Source organism: Notamacropus eugenii, chromosome 4, assembly GCF_028372415.1.
Source record: "Notamacropus eugenii isolate mMacEug1 chromosome 4, mMacEug1.pri_v2, whole genome shotgun sequence".
NCBI classification, from domain to species: Eukaryota; Metazoa; Chordata; class Mammalia; order Diprotodontia; family Macropodidae; genus Notamacropus; species Notamacropus eugenii.
This window is the reverse complement of record NC_092875.1, coordinates 243,843,151-243,853,334: the sequence shown is the minus strand read 5'-3', so window position 1 is coordinate 243,853,334 and position 10,184 is coordinate 243,843,151. Positions and strand designations below refer to the sequence as shown.

At 38.1% G+C, this 10,184-nt stretch overlaps 1 pseudogene; it reads right to left on the bottom strand.

Moving 5' to 3' along the window:
- Nucleotides 1-8,259: 8,259 nt before the first annotated feature.
- On the bottom strand, nucleotides 8,260-9,440 carry LOC140498380 (endoplasmic reticulum-Golgi intermediate compartment protein 3 pseudogene; annotated as a pseudogene).
- Nucleotides 9,441-10,184: the final 744 nt, after the last annotated feature.

Below are 10,184 nucleotides of genomic sequence, written 5' to 3'. Positions count from 1 at the left end.
CTGAATTTTCCTTAATTTAATATATGACACTTAAGAAAACCACTGTATGTAGCTTTCCTTACCCACATGTACCTCATAATTATGAGTCTTAACTGTCCTGTTAGTCTTTATACCAGCAACCTATAACTCCCCTACCTTTAAAAAATGTTTTCTCTTTTTGAATGGCTACTTTAAGTTACCATCATCATTTATGATAAATGTTAATTCTCCTTTCATAAAAAGTGATTGATGTGTGATCATTGGTCCTATTGGAGGGAGATACACATCAAATGAGACCATGTCTCCTCTGAAATATTGAAGGATATATTGAAAGGTCATCGTCATCATTTATCACAACATCATTTATTGGAATTGAAATAAGACACTGCATTTGGGACAAAAATGTAAATATCCTCATCCTCGAATATCACTGGGGAGCTAAACAATTCTTTATACTACCATGAGCAGATCAAATACCTTACATTTATATAGCCTTTCTTGAACACTGGATTGAGAGTTAAGAGAGTTAACACTTGGGCTGGTAAGTGTATAACAATCAGCTTTCTAGGGGGAAAAATGTACATAGGTTACCATTTAAGGTTTAATCTTCATTATTAATATTTTCTCCACCACTTCCTTAAGTCTAGACAACCAGCAAAACAATAAATCAAGCCCTGATTTGTTACATTTACCAGTTTCTGAGGTGTAAATGTTCCCACCAAAATGTTAACAGGTTCAGGAGAGCCTGTATGAACTGCATTCTAGTGCCCATCGTCCTTTAGTTTCCTTATCTGTGAAATGAAGGGTTAGACTGGGTGATTTCTAAAATCTCTTATTCTAAAGGACTATTCTTCTATTTTCTCACTTAAATCTTAAATGAAAGATGAGAAGAATGGTGGTGATTTTTATTTTAAAGATGAAAATGATCCATAAAGTTACTTTTCCAGCTTGTAAGTTAGTGCTCAAACCTAGCATTCTTTGCACTCCGCATGACAAAAGCCCAGTGATTTCATCGTTATGGATGCTTCTTCCTTCACTGACTCTTCTATACCCTAGTAAATGGAGACAGTTAAATGGCTCAGTTGATAGAGTGCTACACTTGGACGCAGGAAAACCTGAGTTCAAATTTGCCTTCAGACACTGGCTGTGTGACCCTAGGTGAGTCACTTCACCCTCTTTACCTCAGTTCTTCATCTGTAAAATGAGCTGGAGAAGCAAATGGCAGACTGCTCCAGTGTCTTTGTCCAGAAAACCCCAAATGGGGTTGTGAAGACTGACAGCTACAGAGCCTACTAATAGTAATCGTAGTATTTATATAGCACTTTAAGACTTGTGAAAAATGGACTTTCAGAGTTCCTTTCACCAAAAAATCAAGTGTCTTTAATTTATCCCAGTGATAAACTTTTTTTAAGCTAGCTGGGCTGGTCCTCTTACATGATATACAACAGGTACACAGTCCATCACTGGATCCAGATGAAAAGTTTTACCATCTTGGCCAGCATCTGCCAGAGCTGCATTTCTCCTTGCACAACCTTCAAGAATGGAGTGTAACCTCCAGTTATGCTGAGCCATCAGAGAAGAACTTAGTGAACATTTATTTATGTTGGAGTCACACATGGGAGAAAGGAGTGGAAAATCTGAGAGGAAAAGAAAGAGAAAATTAAGAGTGCATAAGAAAAGAAAGGGGGCAAAGAAAGTCACAGTGTGGGTGATACATGCTGTTTGTAACATAGATTATCTAGTTCTGGCATAGGGTTAAATATAGTCCCTACTCAAGGAAATTGGATAGAAAGATACCACCAATTTGAGGAGATAATAGGCAATTCATTTATTCAGTGGTAAAGAATATAGGTAAGGAATGTTACTTGACTTGATGACAGTACTCTATTTCCACAATACTCAATATTAAAGTTTCTGAAAATAATGAAATATTTTTCGGCCATATAGTGAGTAGCAAGTTTCTTTTATAACAACAATTCAAAACATTTAATGATGCCTGTAGATGAGTATGAAGTCAAACAACTGTTTAAGACAACGAATGAGGGGAAGATTCAGGAGGAGAAAAATCAGTTGAAGGGCAAAAAATGAGCATTCTTACTTGTTGATTAATTATATGACTTTAAAAAGACAACTGTATTTCATTACGTGAAAAATAAATCTTTAAGTTTAAATTTGTAAGACTTACTTTGAGTGACATTTCTCTACACAATACAGAATGATTTATTTAATTTTAGGAAGGTATGTTGATCAATATTATTAAATTTCTTTTTCACAAGTTCATAGTTTTAGAACTGAAAAGGAAACTAGAAGCATTTTAATCCAGTTCTCTTATTTTATAGATGAGGAAGATGAGGCCAGTTGAGGTTAAATGACTTGCCCAAAGACCAAGAGAAAAGAGCAAAGTCTGAACTTGAACATAGATCCTCCTATGAATTCAGATTTAATTACCTCTCTATTGCAGCATGCTGCCTCCCCTTTTCATTGAAAGGAAATGTGTCCAGTGTTTTTATGTGATGTCTGGCCTTCTTTATAAAATTATAGCTTGTTCACACTCAGTCATTTTTTTTGGTCATGTACGACCTCATGACTCCATTTGGAAATTTTCTTGGTAAACTTAGTGGTGTGGTTTGCCATTTCCTTCTTCAGTTCATTTTACAGACAAGGAAACTGAGGCAAGCAGGGTTAAGTGATTTGCTCAGGGTCACACAGCTAGCAAATATCTGAACTCAAAAAGATGAGTCTTCCTGACTTCAGACCTGGCACTCCATCTACTAGACATCACTAGACTAGGCACCATCTAAATGACCCCAAATTAATTGTAGATAAATTTTTAAAAATAAAAACATGGTATCTTTGATTTTTCTTCTTTAGTTAGCTATAGGGGAGAATGATTCTTGTCACATATTTCAGCACTCTATCTACATAGAATACTTTAGAAAACCAAGTTAATGGAACAGAAATATTTTTCTCTTTTAAGTCAACTAGTACCAGAAAATAATGAATTACTAGCAGATATTTTTGCCTTTTTCTTATATTTCTTCAAGTGCATATTGTTCCTAGAGAAAGAAAAAAACGAGATTCCAGGAAATCCACGTTCTTGAAAGTCCTGTTTTAATCCAATTTTTCAGAAAACCTACTGTCTTGCATTTTTTGCTACGTGGGTCATTATTGTTCGTATCATATCACATTCTGTTAAAATTGGAGTTATCAAATTATGTGTCATATTACTGCCTTCTAATCTTCATCACTTTATATTTACTCAATCTCCTTCATGTATAAATTGTTAGTTGATTTTAGTTACAGTAATGACCTTTATTTGTTTGTTCCAAGGTCAGTAAACATTTTTGGCAAATTCTTGAAACTGCAACTGTATTCTATAGTAAGATTTGTTCTCTGGCCACGTTTATATGATTTAAAAACACAATAGGTCAAAAATTAAATTTGATATGTTTTGGGTTGTGTTAACTAGGGAATCACAGTTCCAATGACAATTATGATCACATGGTTGTTAAAATAGGAGGAAAAAAATGGTTTGGTTTTTTTTGTAGTCACCATGTATAAATGTAGCTTATGTTTCTTTCATTCTAGAATAGTTTAAACTGAGGAATAGCCTTTATAGGGAAATTTCATTAAAGTTTTATAAATCAGTAATATGAAATTCTATACAATTCATATTCTCCATGCTCTTCACTTCAGTCTCATATTCTTAAGAAAGGGTGAAAAATATTTATGGAAATAAGTGAGATACCATACCCCTCAAAATAAAACACAATGGAACAAGCTAGTTTATATTAAAGTTAACTTTCTAAAGATTTCAGGTTCCAATATATCCAAACTCCAATTTATACGCCCTTACATACATTATCTTTATACAAAAGAACTCAGATGTCTGGGAAATTGCCTCACACATAGCATAAATAATCATCTTACGAATACAAAACAAACTAGGTTAATTCAATGTTAAGGTTCACATTATAATCCTCAAAAGCCAGAGAGCTCATAGTTGAGCCTTCCATGGTAACCACCATTTTTAAAAGGTTCATGATGACAAAACAAGAGCAACATCATATTCTATTTGGAAAAAAAGAACAACTCTGAACACCAAAACAACAAAAACTCCATAACCCTCACACTTTTGTTTTGTTTTTAATATTATCATAGAGAAACAGAATTTGTTTTTCACCAGCCTAAGGTTTATACAAATGTAAACTAGATTTTCAATGGCTTTAATGCTTGGGAACAAGCAGCGCACACCAAACTTTGAGACTTTTTAGTTTTGCTAATTTTTTTAAGGAGGAGATTTCAAACTAATTAGATGTTGAATCTCACCAAATGTTACACTAAAATGAATTTTTTTCCTTTTAAACTTTTATGATAAAATTGTCCAAATAATTTAAATAAACTAGATACTTTTTTAAAAAGATATGTTTCTGTTTTGTTATTTTGAGGATTTATGAACATAATTATTTGAATTTCATTCTAGAGCTGGGGTTCTTAACCTGGACTTAGATATAGATTTCAAGGAGTCTGTATATTTGTTATTTTTTTTTGACATTTTGAAAACTATATTTCAGTATAATTGGTTCTTTTGTAATACTCTGTATTTTATTTTATGCATTAAAAATGTTATTCTGAGAAAGGTTCCATAGGCTTCACTAACTGCTAAAGGAATCTATAATAAAAAGAAAGTTAAGGACCGCTGTTGTAGAGGCTGCATGACAGATCATTACCACTTCAGGCTTACCTGAGCACCAAATCTTTTTCATGTATCTAGAAAAACATTTTGTCCTGACTTATTGAATAAAGCAGTCACCTTTCACAACTTGATTCTACACTACCTGTCCAGGTTATTTACACCTAACTCCCCTTCACACATTTTATGGTCCAGCCTAACTGGTCTTTGTGCTGTTGTCCACATACAACCTTCAATGGCCTGTTTCCATGCCTTTGCAAAGGCTGTTCTCACACCCCAAATGCAGTCCCTGTTCATCTTCAGATTCACATCCTTAGACTCCAAATTTCAACTCAAGCCAGCCTTCTACTTGAGGTCTTCCCTGATCTCTTCACCTGCTAGTTCTTCCCTCCTTCCTACATTTACTTTGTATACATTTTGTCTGTAGTTATATGTGTGTGTGTGTGTGTGTGTGTGTGTGTGTTGTTGACTACCCCTTTTCCCCACAGTGTTCCCCCCCACAGACACATACACACATACCTCCCAAAGTAAGCCCCTTGAGGTCAAGGGGCCATTTCATTCTTGTCTTTGTATTCCTAGCACCCAGCACAGAGCCAGGCACATGGTGATTCTTGATTGACTAAACAAACCCTTCATACAAGGATATATGACTCAATCAGGGCATATACTATATGGTCTGTGGAATCTCCTGTTATAATTTAGTTGATCCAAAAGGGAACTATATAATGAAAGTGGAAGAAACCCAGGAGGAAATCAGGTACAGGTTTAAAAAAAAATACATGGACTTAATAAAAAATTATTTTACTGAGTGAGAAAAAATGATAACAAAGTTCATTTTGAAGAACAAAAGGTCAGGAATTTAAAAGGAATCAGAGAAAAAAGATGTAAAAGAAGTAGATTCCGCAGTATCAGATCTTAAACTATATTATAAGGTGAAAGTCCTGATGAAGTGTAAAAAGGTTAATTTTGACTATTTTAAATTAAAATTTTCTTGTATAAATAAAACCTGTGTAGACACAAAGAGAAGGGATGCAGAAATTTTTGGGAAAAACTTTCATAACCAGTCTCTTAGATAGATTGTTATTGGGTTGGAAATATTGCTGTGGGGCAGAAAATGATGACCGGGATAATTTAGAAAAATGTAGAAAGACTTGGACTTATGAAGGAAGATGGCTATCTACCTTAAAAGAAACAGATAATAGGAGGAAATAAGCATAGTATGGTCTTACATATATGTGTATGAGTGTCTATGTGTATGTTTATGGATATCTATGTATATGTATATATATCCATGCCTAATTGTAGCCTTCTTTAAGGCGGTAGGAGGAAGGAGGGGGGAAAATAAAGTAAAAGGTGCATGTCAGAAAACAAAAGAAAAACCAACAAGGAAGCCAAGAAAAGCTGGATAGCTTTGAACACAATGTGTAGTATTTATTATATAGGTTTTCTTGAAGAGGAAGTTTGTTTTATATTGCATCATCTCTTATGGTTTGCTATTATACACATGCAATTTTTTTTCTTTTCTCATTTTGCATGTAAGTTTAAAATAAAAACTTTAAAAAAAACACCACACGGACTTCAGTATATTCAGAAGCCTAGCACAGTATCTTGTATATATTAAGTACTTAACATTGATTGATTAATATTAAAGGTTTTTTTTGTTTTTTATAACTTAAGGAGCTATTGTTTGGATATAGATGTCATTTGAAAACTTTGAAGTAGAAAACTCTTTGTTTACTAAGTCTCTACAATAACTGATTTCTTCAAGCTACTCTAAAGACTAACATTCTATTGAGTTTTCCTGTACTACTTCCTTTGAAGTGATGTCAGTGAGTCAAAAAAAATACTTATTAAGTACTTACTATGTGCCAAGTACTATGTGCTATTCATCTAAAAAATAAGGCATTCCCTGAGCCTATTTATTTAAATTAGCTAGCCCCAGGTACCCATTTTCAATGTGGACTGTTCTAATTATGAACAATGAATGACTTGATTAGGGACAAAAAGGAGAGCCTTAGGTTTAAAGTTCTGCCAGATGGGAGGTTTATCAAATTATCACTAAAAAAATTGCATAGCTCTTTTGCCCCCAAATTAGGGAGAGATTCCCTGAAGATTGGTTAGAGTCTGGGATCACTCCCTTATTTTTAATTCTGTGTAAACTTTAGCTGTTTCAGGGAGTGGGGAGGAAATAAGCATTTATATTAGTACCCACTCTGTGCCAGGCACTGTTCCAATCACTTTACATATATTATTTAATTTCATTCTCACACCAACCCTGTAAGGTAAGTGTTGGTATTATGCCTATTAATTTGCTCTTTCTGTTGCCAATGTACAAAAACACAAGACACAGCTTTTGTAGTCCATCATAGATTTTTTTTTTTATGTGATAGAAAGCAAAATCAGAATAAAGGAATGACTTAACAAGAGGACAAATGGTAAATTCCGGGTAAGCAGCCAGTCATGGGGATGGGGAAGTTGGAAAAAAGAGCATTTTTTCTGGAGCTTCTTTAATTCTTTTTTTTTTAATTTTAAAAAATTATTTCTATTTTGTTTTGAAATACAATTTGGCTCCTGATAGTTGGAAAATTAATTTCCAACCAAACAAGATGAAGGTAAGTCCTTATCTTTAAGGAAACTGTAGACTCAAGAAGGTCTAGAAAGCTGTCCCATCTTGCTTCATCAATCCCCTTCTTCCTCATTTACTCCGTGCTGGGAATAGACACATTACTTCGGGTATCTACACAGCAGCAACCTTCGCAAGTCTTTCTTTTGTCTGTTTCATACTTTTCTCTGGGAAAGTTTGATATCCCAGCTCTGCTGGGAAGTGGGCTATATGCAGGTGAATGGAAATCCTAGAGAAGTCAGTGAAGGGCTAAGCTGAGGTGACAATGTCTGTACTGTGACTAAGGCACAGATGGAACTCAACTGACATTAAGGATAGCCACAAGTCCTAATGTCTTCCTCTCACCCAAGAGAGTCATGGCAAATTGCTAATTTTCCCTTTACTCCGCCTTCTTAGCTTCCATCCCAGTCTGAGGCAGAACACAAGAGGGGAAAGGGGTTTGAACTCCAAGTCAGAAGCCTGGAGTTTTTTACTTCCTTGGCATTCTGCGGCTGTTTCCTTTCTCCTTGTGCTTCCCATCCCATGAACATCCCAATGGAAGAGTTAGGGTAGACATTTCCTGGGGGGAGGGTATCCCCTTCAATCCCCCTAATCAAGGTTGTGAAGAAGGGTGAGAGGATCCTACTCCTCGCTAGTGCTCCTCACTAATGCCCCATACAGGCACCTGGTCTCAGCTACTCTTCCAAGCTCAGTTCCTCCCTCAGCCTCTGGAAAGAGCCGGATAGAGGCAGGGAAAGGTGAAATATGGGAGACCAGCATCTCTGGGAAGGGGTTCCCATTGCTCTGATCTCTAGCAGGTGATTCCAGTATAAAAAAGAGCTGGGTGATATGGGAATACAGAAGGAAAGACCAGGAGAGAACTTCCTTTGAGACCCAGGAGCAGCATGAGAGTTGAGGCACAAGCTTATGGAGGGGGGAGACACACTTAGACCTCAATACCATCACAACACACAATTTTACCAACTCTTAGTGGAGCGGAGTCTGAGGACAGCATTCACAAAGGGTAGAGCCTGGGCCACCACTGGGAAGTCAGACACTGGGAGACAGAGGCCCCGAGTAAGACAGGGCTGGGGTCATGCAGCAATGGTGACTATGTTGTCTTCCCTAATTTGATTTTCTTCTGGATGGCTCGAGCAGAGTGATAGATCAGGGAGTCGATGAGTCCAGGGACTGTGAACGTGCCTCCAATGATGGCACAGACACCAGTAAGGAAGTGGGTGAAGGACCTGTGCTTCTCTGTCAGTTTGACCATCATGGGTGAGAGCTCATATAGCACAAAGACTCCAGGAAGCCCTTGGTCCCTAATCAGCCCATTGGCAACTTTCTCATGTCTTGTCACAGAGATCTGATTTGTCTCCAGTACCTCCCCATTCACTTTCATGTATACTGTGGGAACCACCTTCACAAAATACTGGAGCATCATGGAGGCTTGGGGAGCAGTGATGTTGGTACATCCAGTGGGTTCACAATTCCTGGATAATCTTCCCCAAACGACAGATGTCATACGTAGTGAGTCATGTTGATATTGTCTAGTCCAAAGCTCTGCAGGTCGTGAAAGTGCACCTGTGACTGCTGGAAACTCTTCCCAGGTGCAAAGTGAAAGTTCCTGGCCACCTTGTTAACTTCTAGGAAGCAGTACAACTGGCAGGCTTCGTTCTTCTGTTCTTGCATCTTTTGGCTGAAGCCTTCATGGCGACACTGCTCAGTGGTATCTGGATCATTGAAGGCCCATCCCCTCCGTCGGTAGGCTTCCCAAACATCTTCACAAGTGTTACAGTACTTGCTATTCTCAGACTCGGCACCATAGCAGCTTTCACAGCCCTCAGGATCCAAGGAGCTGGGGTCAAACACCTTTTCCTCCTCCTTCCCCAGCTCATGACGCTCAGCTTCTGTGGTTACAGGGTGGCCGTCCTTGTCCAGATGCTGCTTGTATAGGTTGTGTTCCACATCCAACAGTTGTTCCCCAGCCACATCCATGGCATCAATACTCAGATAGGCACAAGGCATATGGGGGAAGAAAATATCAATGTTGATCTTCAGTTTGGCACCCCAGGACTTGTCAAAGTAGAGTTTGGGATGAATCTCAGCCATAAGGTAATACTGCAGTTCAGACAGAAAGAGAAGGAGCATTAGGAGACCACTGATGATAGTCACTACGGGCTGCAAGGGTCAAAGGTCAGCAAGCCCCTTTCCCTCCATACTTGGCTCATCTTCCATAACCAACCCAGGCCAGCGCAGGGCCTGATATCAGGGCAGAGGCAAGGGGGCAAAGGAGAGGAGCTCAGGAGGGATACCCATCCCCAACCCTGACCTTTACCCCCTTTCCCTACCTTTGGCTTCGCCGCATGTCTTGACCCCAGCTTCTTTAATTCTTAAATGTTTGCGGCCAATGTCTTCACCCTTGGGACTTCCCAGGAAGCATTTATGTTGCCCCAGATCTGGCCCACTGTGCGATGGCCTCTCTCTTCCTGCTGGGACTTCTCAGGAAACCCTGCATCATTCAGAGATCTAGACAGCCCACTTGTCTCCCAGTATGCCCTGTGTTAGCCCCAGATCCAGGCTTCTGGTTGGACATTGAGGAAAGACCTGAATACTCTAATCATCTGCATTGCTCAGTGGACTTCTCTTTAGTCACTGATCATCTTCTTGATCTCATTTCTCAATAGTTAGCCTACTTTCACTCAGTCTCTCTGTCTAGTGATTCAGAACCTTACAAGCCCTATTTCCTATCTACTTTACTGCCTGCTCCCTTGTTCCCATTACCCTCAGCCCACCTTTTCCCCCTCCAACGTCCCACTCCCAGATCTACCCACTCCTTTTTCTGTGCTCTCTACGATGCCTGCTACATAGGTAGCAAACTTGCTTTCATCTTAAAGCTTTTCTTTTTTT